Source organism: Salvelinus namaycush, unplaced genomic scaffold, assembly GCF_016432855.1.
Source record: "Salvelinus namaycush isolate Seneca unplaced genomic scaffold, SaNama_1.0 Scaffold71, whole genome shotgun sequence".
Taxonomy (NCBI): domain Eukaryota; kingdom Metazoa; phylum Chordata; class Actinopteri; order Salmoniformes; family Salmonidae; genus Salvelinus; species Salvelinus namaycush.
Window position 1 is genome coordinate 18,430 of NW_024061431.1, and position 12,465 is coordinate 30,894.

The following is a 12,465-nucleotide window of genomic DNA, read 5'->3' on the forward strand; positions in this document are numbered from 1 at the left end:
TTGGCTCTTTGGTGTTTGAGGGGCGTCGTTCAAGACATATCGGATTCCACAATGACTTGTCGTCCATATACGTACTGATGGAAACGTTTACATCCGAACAGAATGGCATAGAGCTCCTTTTCAATTTGAGCGTAGTTGATTTCACAATCTGTGAGAGATTTGGAAGCGTAGCCGATGGGCTTTCCTTCTTACAGTAGCACTGCACCTAGTCCATACTTCGATGCGTCTACTTGGAGTCTGAGCTCTTTGTCGGGGTCGTAGTAGGCAAGGATTGGTCCTGGTTCTCTCGTGATCAAGTCTTTCACATTTCTGGAAAGCAATGTCGTGTTGCTTGTCCCAGAGAAACTCACTGGACTGCTTTAGCAGTTGATGCAGGGGTGCATTAGCATTGGAGAGGCTGGGTGCGAACTTGGCTAAGTAGTTGACCATGCCAAGCACTGTTTCCAGCTCTGCACGGTTCTTTGGTGGCTCCATTTCTTTTATGGTTGAGATCTTCTGTGGATCTGGCTTGATTCCAGTCGCTGTGAGAAGATGTCCGAAGTAGCTGACCTCTGTAGCGCCGACTGTGCTCTTCTCGGGTTGAGCCGGACTCCTCTCTCGCGGGACCTTTGCAGCATCGCGCGGAGGTTTCGGTCGTGCTCCTCTTTGCTTCGACTATAGACAAGGATGTCGTCCACAATTAGTGGATCCAACTAGTGGTCAGTATGAACTACTACACCCTCTCTCACATGAACGCTAACATTACTGGTTTCAGTGGGAAAGATGGTAAATGGTTCAGACATTAATGGCAAATATAAAAAACTAAGATACCCAAGTTACCGGAGTCTACAATTGCCGACTGTTAATGTAGAGTAGGGATAGTGAGAAGTAACATTCAAGACTGAAGCAATTACCCCCTCTAGTGGTAAACTTTATACTGTACCAGGTTACTACACACACTGATAATACAAAACATTGAGGACACCTGCTCTTTCCATGACAGACTATTTAAACATTTCAAATTCAGTGCAAAGTAATGTAGTGCATTGGTGTCTAGATCCCTCTTGGGTGGCAAAGTGTCACAAGAATCCTGTGGGGAGAGAAAACAAGAGAATACATTAAATTAATGGGTGTTAACTAATCAGGGTTCAATAAAGCACTTCAAGTCCTCAAATCCTTCAAAAGAGAGAGAGAAGGAGAAAGGAGTATGGTCCCTGCAGTAGGACTACATGCTGGCCATGAGGTTCTCCAAGTGGTACTCCAGGAGGCTGGAGAGCTCCGTGACCAGAGACTCTGGGTTAAAGTACCAGGCCAGAAACATGTCATCTAGCAGAGCCATCAGCCCGCCCTGAAGAGAACACCACACAACACATAGAAAATGGCTCTGAGTTACTAGCTTATCAAGAGGAGAGAGACAATTAGAAATACTCCCCCTAAAATGACATTGGAACCTGGTTAACCATGAATAAGGAAGTAAAAAGGAAGTACACTAAGAATATGGAAGTAAACAGGAAGTAACCTCTTGACTCTTACATTGAGCAGCAGCAGGTATCTGTCAGCCTCTGGCTCCATGTTGGCAGCAGTAGGCAGGAAGGAGTACAGGAGAGCGTACAGATGCTCCACAAACCCACCGGCGTGCTAAAGGAAACAAAGGAGGAGAAAAGAGGAGAGAATAGAAGAGAAGAGGAATTTAAGTGAAACTGCTAATAGAGAGATATCAAAACATGTACCAGTGAGATGCTACTTACGACCATCAGGGACTTCTGAGCTGTCATCATCCCAAACAGCACCAGCTCAAAGAGGACATCTATCATGTTCACATGATGGATCTAGGACAAGAAAACACGTTTGGAGAAAATAGGAATGATTTCATATAGATCAGCTACTGTGATGTATAGAAGACATGCATGTGGAAGAACTCAGTGAGACTTGAAAGAGTTAATGAACTCACCTTTGCCTCAGCCAGCTCCCTCTCAATGTCATTCCGCTTGGAGGGGTCACTCAGGTAGTCCACAAAGTCGTTATAAGTACGGATGAACTTGGCCTCGTCCTATGACAAAGAAAAGAGCATCTTAGTGAACAGAACACATTTCACCTCAGGGGTGCTCTCTTTCCCTTGACAGAGAATGCGTTAGTGAGTTACCATGTGGTTGGCCTGAACCAGTGCGCCCAGGAGGACCTTTCCCGCCACAAACAGATGGTTCCTGCTCAGGGTGGAACCAAGCAGGGTCTAGGGGAGAGGGAAGAGTTAGGGTGAGACATCTTCCTCTAGGAGAGAACAAGAAGTCACAGAGAGAAAAAGAAAAGTGTGTCCACTCACAGTGATGGCCTGGCGCAGGGAGACGAGCCTCAGGGCGATGTCCTCCACTCTCTTGGTGGTAAGGTAGAGGCTGTGAAAGGGAGGGATTGGAGCATGTCAACCATTAGAGTCAATGGGGGATAGCAGCATTATGACCACTATCCTTCAGCATCTGACAAGCCCAGACTACACAGACATTTAGAGGAACTCACTTTACCAGAGGAACCTCCCTCTCCTCAGGCAGCATGTCCTCCTCCCAACCCTACGACAACAAAACAAGCATTCAAAATCAGTGACCAATGAGCATACATTTAGTTTTACTTGTATTTAAGAGCAATCGAAGGCCACGGAAGGAGAGTTGTATGGCATTGAAGCTCGTCTGGAGGGTAGTTAACACAGTGTCCAAAGAAGGGCCAGAAGTATACAGAATGGTGTCATCTGCGTAGAGGTGGATCAGAGACTCACCAGCAGCAAGAGCGACATCATTGATGTATACAGAGAAGAGTCGGCCCAAGAATTGAACCCTATGGCACCCCCATAGAGACTGCCAGAGGCCCAGGCTACAGGAAGCCGATTTTACACACTGAACTCTATCGGAGAATTAGTTAATGAACCAGGCGAGGCAATCATTTGAGAAACCAAGGCTGTTGAGTCTGTCGGTAAGGATGTGGTGATTGACAGAGTCAAAAGCCTTGGCCAGGTCAATGAATACGGCTGCACAGTATTGTTTCTTATCGATGGCGGTTAAGATATCGTTTAGGACCTTAAACGTGGCTGAGGTGCACCCATGACCATGATAGAGCATGACGCTTGCAAAGCCAGGGTAGTGGGTTCGATTCCCGTCACCACCCATACATAAACGACAGCAGGTTTTATTGTAAGTCGCTTTGGATAAAAGTCTGATGAATGACATATATTATTTTTATATAGTCACTTACTTGCTATACAATGTAGAGAGAAAAAGGGTCAATTCAAGAGGGAGCTACGAAATTAATGTCCAAACATCGTTTTCTTTGCCTGATGTCATTAGAAATTACATAGAATTAATCATTAGCTTGTTATCTACAATATTATAACATTCATATACTTGTACTTGACAGTGTTGATGAAATAATAATGATCATTTGCTGTGACCATTACTAGTTTAGACTGCACCGCACTTGGTTGTATGTGTTCCATATTTGGTGTTGTGAAGTTAAATCTCAGAGTAAATCATCGGTAACTTTTCAACCATATATGGTAGAGACATTGGGTTTAGATTATTATTTTCTGACATAATGTTCTATTGATAACCTTGAATGAATTACTAATTTTATGTTTTTGGCTATTTTGCCACCAGATACTTTCCTATATTGTTGGTATAATATAAAATACAAATACCAAATATTGTGTTTTATAAAGTCACTAGCTAGATTGGAAGAATGAGACAAACAAGGTGATTTTTTATTGTGTTGTTTAACTCCTGAAAGTATAGTCTTTTCCACAGTGGGCTATAAAGTCTTTTGGAGGACATATTGACCAAATTCAGACAAGAGGGGGCCACAGCCCACGGAAAAAAAGCACTGAAGGCTCTACACTACCGGTCAAAAGTTTTAGAACACCTACTCATTCAAGGGGTTTTCTTTATTTTTACTATTTTCTACATTTTAGAAAAATAGTGAAGACATCAAAACAATGAAATAACACATATGGAATCATGTAGTAACCAAAAAAGTGTTAAACAAAAGCAAATATATTTTAGATTCTTCAAAGTAGCCACCCTTTGCCTTGATGACAGCTTTGCACACTCTTGATATTCTCTCAACCAGCTTCATGAGAAAGTCACCTGGAATGCATTTCAATTAACAGGTGTGCCTTCTTAAAAGTGGAATTTCTTTCCTTTTTAATGCGTTTGACACAATCAATTGTGTTGTGACAAGGTGGGGGGGTATACAGAAGATAGCCCTATTTGGCAAAATACCAAGTCCATATTATGGCAAGAACAGCTCAAATAAGCAAAGAGAAATCATTATTTTATGACATGAAGGTCAGTCAATATGGAATATTTCAAGTGTAGTTGCAAAAACAATCAAGCACTATGATGAAACTGGCTCTCATGAGGATCACCACAGCAATGGAAGACCCAGAGTTACCTCTGCTGCCGAGGATAAGTTCATTAGAGTTACCAGCCTCAGATATTGCTGCCCAAATAAATGCTTCACAGAGTTCAAGTAACTGACACATCTCAACATCAACTGTTCAGAGGAGACTGTGTGAATCAGGCCTTTATAGTTGAATTGCTGCAAAGAAACCACTATTAAAAGGACACCAATAAGAAGAAGAGACTTACTTGGGCCATGAAACACAATCAATTTGTCCTTTGGTCTGGAGCCCAAATTTGAGATTTTTGGTTCCAACTGCCATGTCTTTGTGAGATGCGGTGTGGGTGAACAGATGATCTCTGCATGTGTATTTCCTACCATAAAGCATTGAGGAGGAGGGTATATGGTGTGGGGGTGCTTTGCTGTTGACACTGTCTGTGATTTATTTAGAATTCACACTTAACCAATATGGCTACAACAGCATTCTGCAGCTATACGTCATCCCATCTGGTTTGGGCTTAGTGGGACTATCATTTGTTTAAATAAATTATTATAAAAAAATAAAAACAATTGTTTGTTACTTTTACACCTTTTTCGTGGTATCCAATTGGTAGTTACAGTCTTGTCTCATCGCTGCAACTCCCGTATGGACTCGGGAGAGGCGAAGGTCGAGAGCCGTGCGTCCTCCAAAACACAACCCAGCCAAGCCGCACTGCTTCTTGACACAATGCCTGCTTAACCCGGAAGCCAGGCGCACCAATGGGTCGGAGGAAACACCATACACCTGGCAACGCTGTCAGTGTGCATTGCGCCCGGCTCGCCACAGGAGTCGCTAGAGCTCGATGGGACAAGAACATCCCTGCCGGCCAAACCCTCCCCTAACCCGGACAACGCTGGGCCAATTGTGTGCCGCCCCATGGGTCTCCCGGTCGCGGCCCGGCTGCGACAGAGCCTGGACTCCAACCAGGATCTCTAACTGCACAGCTTACCTTAGACCACTGCGCTACTCAGGAGAATTCATTTGTTTTTCAACAGGACAATGACCCAACACACCTCCAGGCTGTGTAAGGGCTATTTTCCCAAGAAGGAGAGTGACGGAGTGCTGCATCAGATGACCTGGCCTCCACAATCCCCCGACCTCAACCAAATTGAGATGTTTTGAGATGAGTAGGACCGCAGAGTAAAGGAAAAACAGCCAACAAGTGCTCAGCATATGTGGGAACTCCTTCAAGACTGTTGGAAAAGCATTCCACGTGAAGTTGGGTGAGAGAATGCCAAGAGTGTGCAAAGCTGTCATCAAGGCAAAGGGTGGCTATTTGAAGAATCTCAAATATACAGTATGATATGTTTTGATATGTTTCACACTTTTTTGGTTACTACATGATTCCATTTGTGTTATTTCATAGTTTTGATGTCTACACTATTATTCAACAATGTAGAAAATAGCATTTTCTTCTTTGACGCACTTTATGTCTAAACTTCTTTACAGTGAAATGTTCTTGATTGGTGATCTCAATTGGTGTTGGTTAAAACCGGTGTCTGATGATTTAAAAATGTTTCACCCACTCGCCCAAATCTTAAATGCCCAGATAAATCTACCCTGATTGATTTGATATTAACAAATGTTCCACATAAATATTCTGCGGTTGGTGTTTTTTGTAATGATTTAAGTGACCATTATGCTGTTAGAAATACTAAGGTTCCTAAGACAAACCCATGTTTTATTCGTAAGAGAAATTTGAAGTGTTGTAATGAGCAGGCTTTCTTTCATGATTTGTTTTATTTTGACTGGAGCAAGATTGAGTTTATCCCTGATGTGGAAACTGCCTGGATATTCTTTAATGATGTTTTTTTCCAAATAGTAAACACACATGCCCCATTCCGCAGGTTCAGGGTTAAAGGGCGGGATAATCCATGGTTTTCTTCTGAGCTGTCTTGTATTATTCACTACCGTAATCTAGCCTGGGCTAAAGCAAGGAAATCATGTTCTGATGCTGATTGGCTTATTTTTAGGCAGTTACGAAACAAGTGTTCTTTTCTTCTCAGGAAGGTCAAGTCTGAATATTTTATGTCTGTTTCCACTGATAACCTGAATGACCCTAGAAAGTTTTGGAAGGCTATTAAGTCTATGTCTGGTAACAGTAATGTTAATGAATTACCGTCATGTGTTTTGAAGGACTCTCTTGCTGTATATGACAAAACTGAAATGCTGAATTGTTTCAATGAGCACTTTGTATCATCTGGTAGGCTGTTTGATTCAGTGTGCTCTGTCTCTGTACAACCCTGTGTGGATGAACCAGTGTCCTCTGTCTCTGTACAACCCTGTGTGGATGAACCAGTGAGAGCTGGTCAAACTTTTTGCTTTTTGCCATTCTCAGTGCAGGTGGTACATAAAGCCCTGAAATCCTTAGATCAGAGAAAGCCTGCAGGTCTTGATCATTTGGATCCCTGCTTTTTAAATCTGGCAGCTGATTTCATAGCTGAACCACTTACATATCGGTTCAATCTAACCCTGGAATGTAATGATATTCCGAAAATCTGGAAATTAGCATTTGTCCTTGTCACGAATCCCGCTTCCTGAGTCTGTTTTTGCCTGTGTTCTGTCCTGGAGTGTTTTTTCCGGTGTCCTGGAACGCACCCTGTCTGGTTGCCGGGCGACGTAGCTGGTTGGGAGATCTCTGATTTACCGCACCTGTTTCCAATCCACTATCTGCACACCTGGTCCTGATCATCACCCCTCCACTTCATAAGCACTGACCTGACATCCATTCCCTGCCGGATCGTTAGCCATGAACAGTATGTTGTGCCAGTGTATCAGCCTCCAGTTTGATAGAGTTTGTTTTGTTGTTTTGTACGTTTTGCTTGCCTTGAACTCACTTCCGTTTTTTCTGTCTACAGTCATTCACCCGGAACACTCATCTCATCCCTACCTGGTCGTCGGTGACTTCAGTTACTTCATTGGATCTGCCTATTCAATCCCATCAACTCACCTCCGCTGCCCGCTCCGTCACTTGGATTTTTCTATCACTACATTCAAACTTGTAAATAAATACTCACCTTCGTCTTACTCTCCTTGTCCTGGTCTGCTTCTGGGTTCAACTTTAGAAAACCGTGACAGTCCTACCACTTTTAAAAGTGGGAGATCCAACTCTTTTAAATAATTATAGGCCAATCTCAAAGCTGTCACCCCTGGTGAAATTACTTAAAACCCTTGTGAGTGAACAGCTAAAATAGTTTTTTATTTACTAACTCTATTTCATCAATGTACCAATTGGGCTTCAGGAAGAAGCATAGCACAATTACAGCAGCCATGAAGCTTTTAAATGATATCACTGAAGCCCTTGACAAAAAACACTGTCTCTCACTTTTTATTGATCTCTCTAAGGATACAGTTGATCATGCTATACTAAGGCAGAGATTGTCGAGTGTAGGTCTTTCAGAGCATGCAGTTGCATGGTTTGCTAACTATCTATCTGATAGAACTCAGTGCACTCAATTTGATGGGCTTATGTCTGTTAAATTGTCTGTTTTTAATGGTGTGCCCCAAGGCTCTGTACTTGGTCCTCTCTTATTCACTATTTATATAAATGATTTAGACAAAAATGTCCAAAATGCGCAACTTCATTTTTATGCTGATGATACTGTTATTTACAGTTGTGCCTCGTCTCTTACAAAAGCTTTCCAGAACTTGCAAACTGCTTTTTATACTGTTCAACATACCTTGTGTCAATTGAAGCTTATCCTCAATACTGACAAAACTAAACTAATGGTGTTTTCTAAAGCAAGAAATAGACCTCTGAACCTTTCACCTATTACTACCTGTCAGGGCAAGGAGATTGAGGTTGTAACCTCATATAAATATCTTGGAATTTTAATTGCATATTCAACAACTTACAAAAAAATTGAAGCTGAAATTGGGATTTTATTTTAGGAATAAGGCCTGTTTTTCTTTTGAAGCCAGAAGGAGGCTAGTATCAGCTACATTTATGCCTTTACTAGACTGGGGATATTTTATATATGAATGCTTCCGCTCAGTGTTTGAGATCAATTGACACCCTTTACCATGGTACTTTGACATGTATTTTGCAAAACTGCAAAACCCTTATGCACCACTGCACTTTGTATACCAGGGTTGGCTGACCTTCTCTAGTCACTCGTAGGCTCAGTCACTGGTATACTTTGATTTATTAAGCCATTTTGGGTTTACTACCTTTTTATTTGGGCATTTTTATTGTTCAGAAATGATACCTGCGCCATCGTCTTGGAACGCCTTACAAAATACTTTTAAACTGGAAGAACTTGTCCCGATTGGTATTTTTAAATCACTGATGAATGATCTTGAGACTGATTCCCTGACCTGTCAATGTTTTTAATTTGCTGTTTTTGATTTTTGTTATACTCTTGTGAATTCAATGGTTTCTACTAGATTACTTGTAGTTTTTCATGTTGTTTGTCTGTATTTTTGTAATGACTTGGTGCTGCCTATCTTGGCCAGGACGCTCTTGAAAAGGAGATTTTAAATCTCAATGAGCCCTTACTGGTTAAATAAAGGTTAAATAAATAGTCAAAATAAAGAAAAACCCTTGAATGAGTAGGTGTTATAATAGCAATAAGGCACCACTGAGGTTTGTAGTATATCGCCAATATACCACCCCTCCTTGGGCCTTACTGCTTAAATAACCCATATCTCTTTTATAACAGGATATTATCATTGACTATATGAAAGTGCATGTATGAATGAGTCTGATTTACCGTTTTCAATGGCAGGTTCACCTTCTGAAGCCGGATGAGGTTCCCAAAGCGTGCTGCACAACCACCAAGCTCAGTCCCATCTCTGTACTCTTCTACGCTGACAACAACAACGTGATCCTAAAGAAGCATCGCAACATGGTGGTCAAGACCTGTGATGCCTGTGACACCAGTGGTAGCCCATCTATCTATTCTTAAATTTAATCAACTTAATTGCCATTGTTCCAAAAGAAACAAACAGGGTAAAATAACTTGCAACCAGCAGTTGATAGCAATAATCTGTCAATATGCTGATAAATAGTATGTATCTAATATATTGATTTTGAGTCAGAGTGGTATATGAACAACACCCATTGGACCTATAACCATAATCTACAGTAATTCAGATAATTACATCACCCCTTCATGTCATATATTCTGTGACCAATCAAAGCTGTAAAGTACTGTATCATAAGTATATCAATGCTAAAATTCTGCCATTTGATGACTATAATATCTTGTTGAACCATGAATTTGTCATTGTCTCTTTTAGAAGTACTAAACATGGTTTGCAAAAAATACACATTTTTCTTCTTCTTTAATCATACTTTCAACCAGTACAAGTTAGTAACAATGGAAAATGGCAACAAACAAAAAAATGTTTGGCCATTTTTGTATGTACAGTGTAACAAATACACAGTGATGTATGTCCTTGTCAACAGATATCTGGAGGACTGTATACGGCTATATTTGTAATAAACTATACTGAACAAAAATTCGCAACATGTAAAAGGTTGGTCCCATGTTTCATGAGCTGAAGTTAAAGGTCCCGGGAAATGTTCTGTATGCCCCAACAACAAAAAAAGTGAGCATTTCTCCATTGCCAAGATAATCTATCCACATTGAAAGGTGCACCATATCAAGAAACTGATTAACTAGCATGATCATTACACAGGTGCACCTTTTGCTGGGGACAAAAGGCCACTAAAATGTGCATATTTGTCACAACACAATGCCACAGACGTCTGAAGTTCTGAGGGATTGTGCAATTGGTATGCGGACTGCAGGAATGTCAACCAGAGCTGCTGCCAGAGAATTGAATGTTCATTTCTCTACCATAAGTCGCTTCCAACTTCATTTGCTTAATATTAGGCAAGTTGAGAAATAAATATAGTAAGCCTAGCCTATAGAAAACTGATGGGATCTCCTCTTTTAACATCACTGTTTTCTCACGCAATTGCATAGCATATAGAAATGTTGAGCTCATGGGCTCATCAAGTGGTTTTTCTTAGATTTTCGATTAAATTTGCATTGATGTCAGAGTGATTAGAGGGACAATAGAGTGCGGAGTACCAGGCAGTTAGCAAGTTCGGTAGGCTACTAATGACCATTTGCAGCATCAGAGCTTAGAGAAGCCTAATTACCGTGACTAAACGATCACGTGGACTCTGACTGGCATCATGACTCGTGACCTCCAGTGTGGCTGTAATATGGTCACCATAACAACCCTTGTAAGAAGCATTCATTGTTACATCCCTGTACCTACAGACTGCAATTACAACCAGTTGCATGTTGTTATTACAGTGTAACTATTAATTATTACAATTAATGACAATACTTGTTAGTGTAATCACATATATAATTATACTATAATATGGACCCCTTAAAATGAAGCGTTACCAAGATTGCTATGTTACATAAATGGGTTTCCTGACGTAATAAATACTTCTACAGGCGTTGTGAGATCTGATAAGTTCGTACCGTAACTGTAAAATCAAGAGGATCTGAAACACCACTTGTTCTTGATTAAATGGGTCAAGTGTTTATGAATTACTAGGCTACTTGTGAGGTTGATGAATCACTGTTCTCCGTCAGATACATATGGCCTAAAATGGTGGAGCGGTGTATACTACAGTCTATAGACTGTCTGAAATGAACTCAATTCTACAATTGTTAACTATAATTTCATTTAAAAATGACTGACAAGAAAATGATCAACTAAATCACATGATGATGGTGTACCTTTCAGTTTTCCTCGAATGCTGCCATCTATCCACGGTTTCTGGTTAGGGTAGGTTTTAATAGTCACAGTGGGTACAACATCTCCTATACACTTCTTTATAAACACAGTCACCGTCTCAGTATATTCGTCAATATTATTCTCGGAAGCTACCCGGAACATATCCCAGTCCGCATGCTAGCATAATACAGCAGCCATCAGCATTATATTATGAGAGTATAGAGGCAGTGCTGGACAGATACCTTGATTTGTCAAGACACTCTTATTTATGTGTGTACTGTAGTGTATCCTTCTAGTGAACACTACTGAAGTACAGTCCATGTTTTCATTATACTGATAACTACTGTAGTGTAGTCTACAATGATCATTACATAAGTCCAGTCCATGTTTTCATTATACTGATAACTACTGTAGTGTAGTCTACAATGATCATTACATAAGTCCAGTCCATGTTTTCATTATACTGATAACTACTGTAGTGTAGTCTACAATGATCATTACATAAGTCCAGTCCATGGTTTCATTATACTGATAACTACTGTAGTGTAGTCTACAGTGATCATTACAGAAGTCCAGTCCGTGGTTTCATTATACTGATAACTGACACACTCAGGATTCCATTCCATGTTTTATTTATGCACTAGTTGGTCTACAATGTGTCTATGTATCTCCACAATGCTTCATGAGCTATAGAGGCTATGTAGTTGTGAATATCTACCTTTTTCCCAGTAAAAATATCAACATAAACGGTAAAAAGAAATGCAGAAAGTAAAAATGTACATCAATATTTACAGAGGGATTGTTCACATCGATACACTTTGATTCAGTAAAGGATATTCAATGACACCGTACCAGAGGAGGCTGGTGGGAGGAGCTATAGGAGGATGGACTGGAATGGAATAAATGGAACGGTATAAAACACATAAAACGAATGGAAACCAAATGTTTGACTCCATTCCATTAATTTCATTCTAGCCATTACAATGAGCCCATCCTCCCATAGCTCATCCCACCAGCCTCCTCTGCGCATACAGTTCTATGAAAATATACCATGACATGGGAGGGCTTCAGAGGTGTAAAGAAGAGGACTTTAAACAAGTATATTTTGAGATAATTGGGCTTGAAATGTAACTTGTGAACTGTTATTTAACCTTGTACAATTACAATTGGTTTAGAACGGGACAGCACAGCTGGCCATTAAATATACACTGAGAGCCAACATAATTTGCGGTCAATCTCTCCTGGCTCGAAGTGGAGGAGAGATTGACCTCATCATTACTTATTTTTCAAAGAAGTATTGCCATGTTGAATGCACCAAGCTGTCTGTTTAACCTACTAGCACACAGCTTGGACACCCA

The 12,465-nt window shown here is 40.7% G+C and overlaps 2 long non-coding RNA genes across 3 annotated transcripts; both read right to left on the reverse strand.

Moving 5' to 3' along the window:
* Positions 1–1,735: 1,735 nt before the first annotated feature.
* Positions 1,736–2,209, reverse strand: LOC120042556. Its single transcript, XR_005476142.1, has 3 exons — positions 2,123–2,209; positions 1,931–2,029; positions 1,736–1,808 (listed from the first exon to the last, which is right to left on the reverse strand). It is a non-coding gene; the product is annotated as an uncharacterized LOC120042556 (long non-coding RNA).
* A 95-nt stretch (positions 2,210–2,304) lies between these two features.
* LOC120042552 lies at positions 2,305–9,229 on the reverse strand. Of its 2 annotated transcripts, none has more exons than XR_005476137.1 (3): positions 9,112–9,229; positions 2,491–2,540; positions 2,305–2,369 (listed from the first exon to the last, which is right to left on the reverse strand). It is a non-coding gene; the product is annotated as an uncharacterized LOC120042552 (long non-coding RNA). The 2 variants fall into 2 exon arrangements; XR_005476138.1 differs by having other exon boundaries at positions 2,307–2,369; positions 2,496–2,540.
* Positions 9,230–12,465: the final 3,236 nt, after the last annotated feature.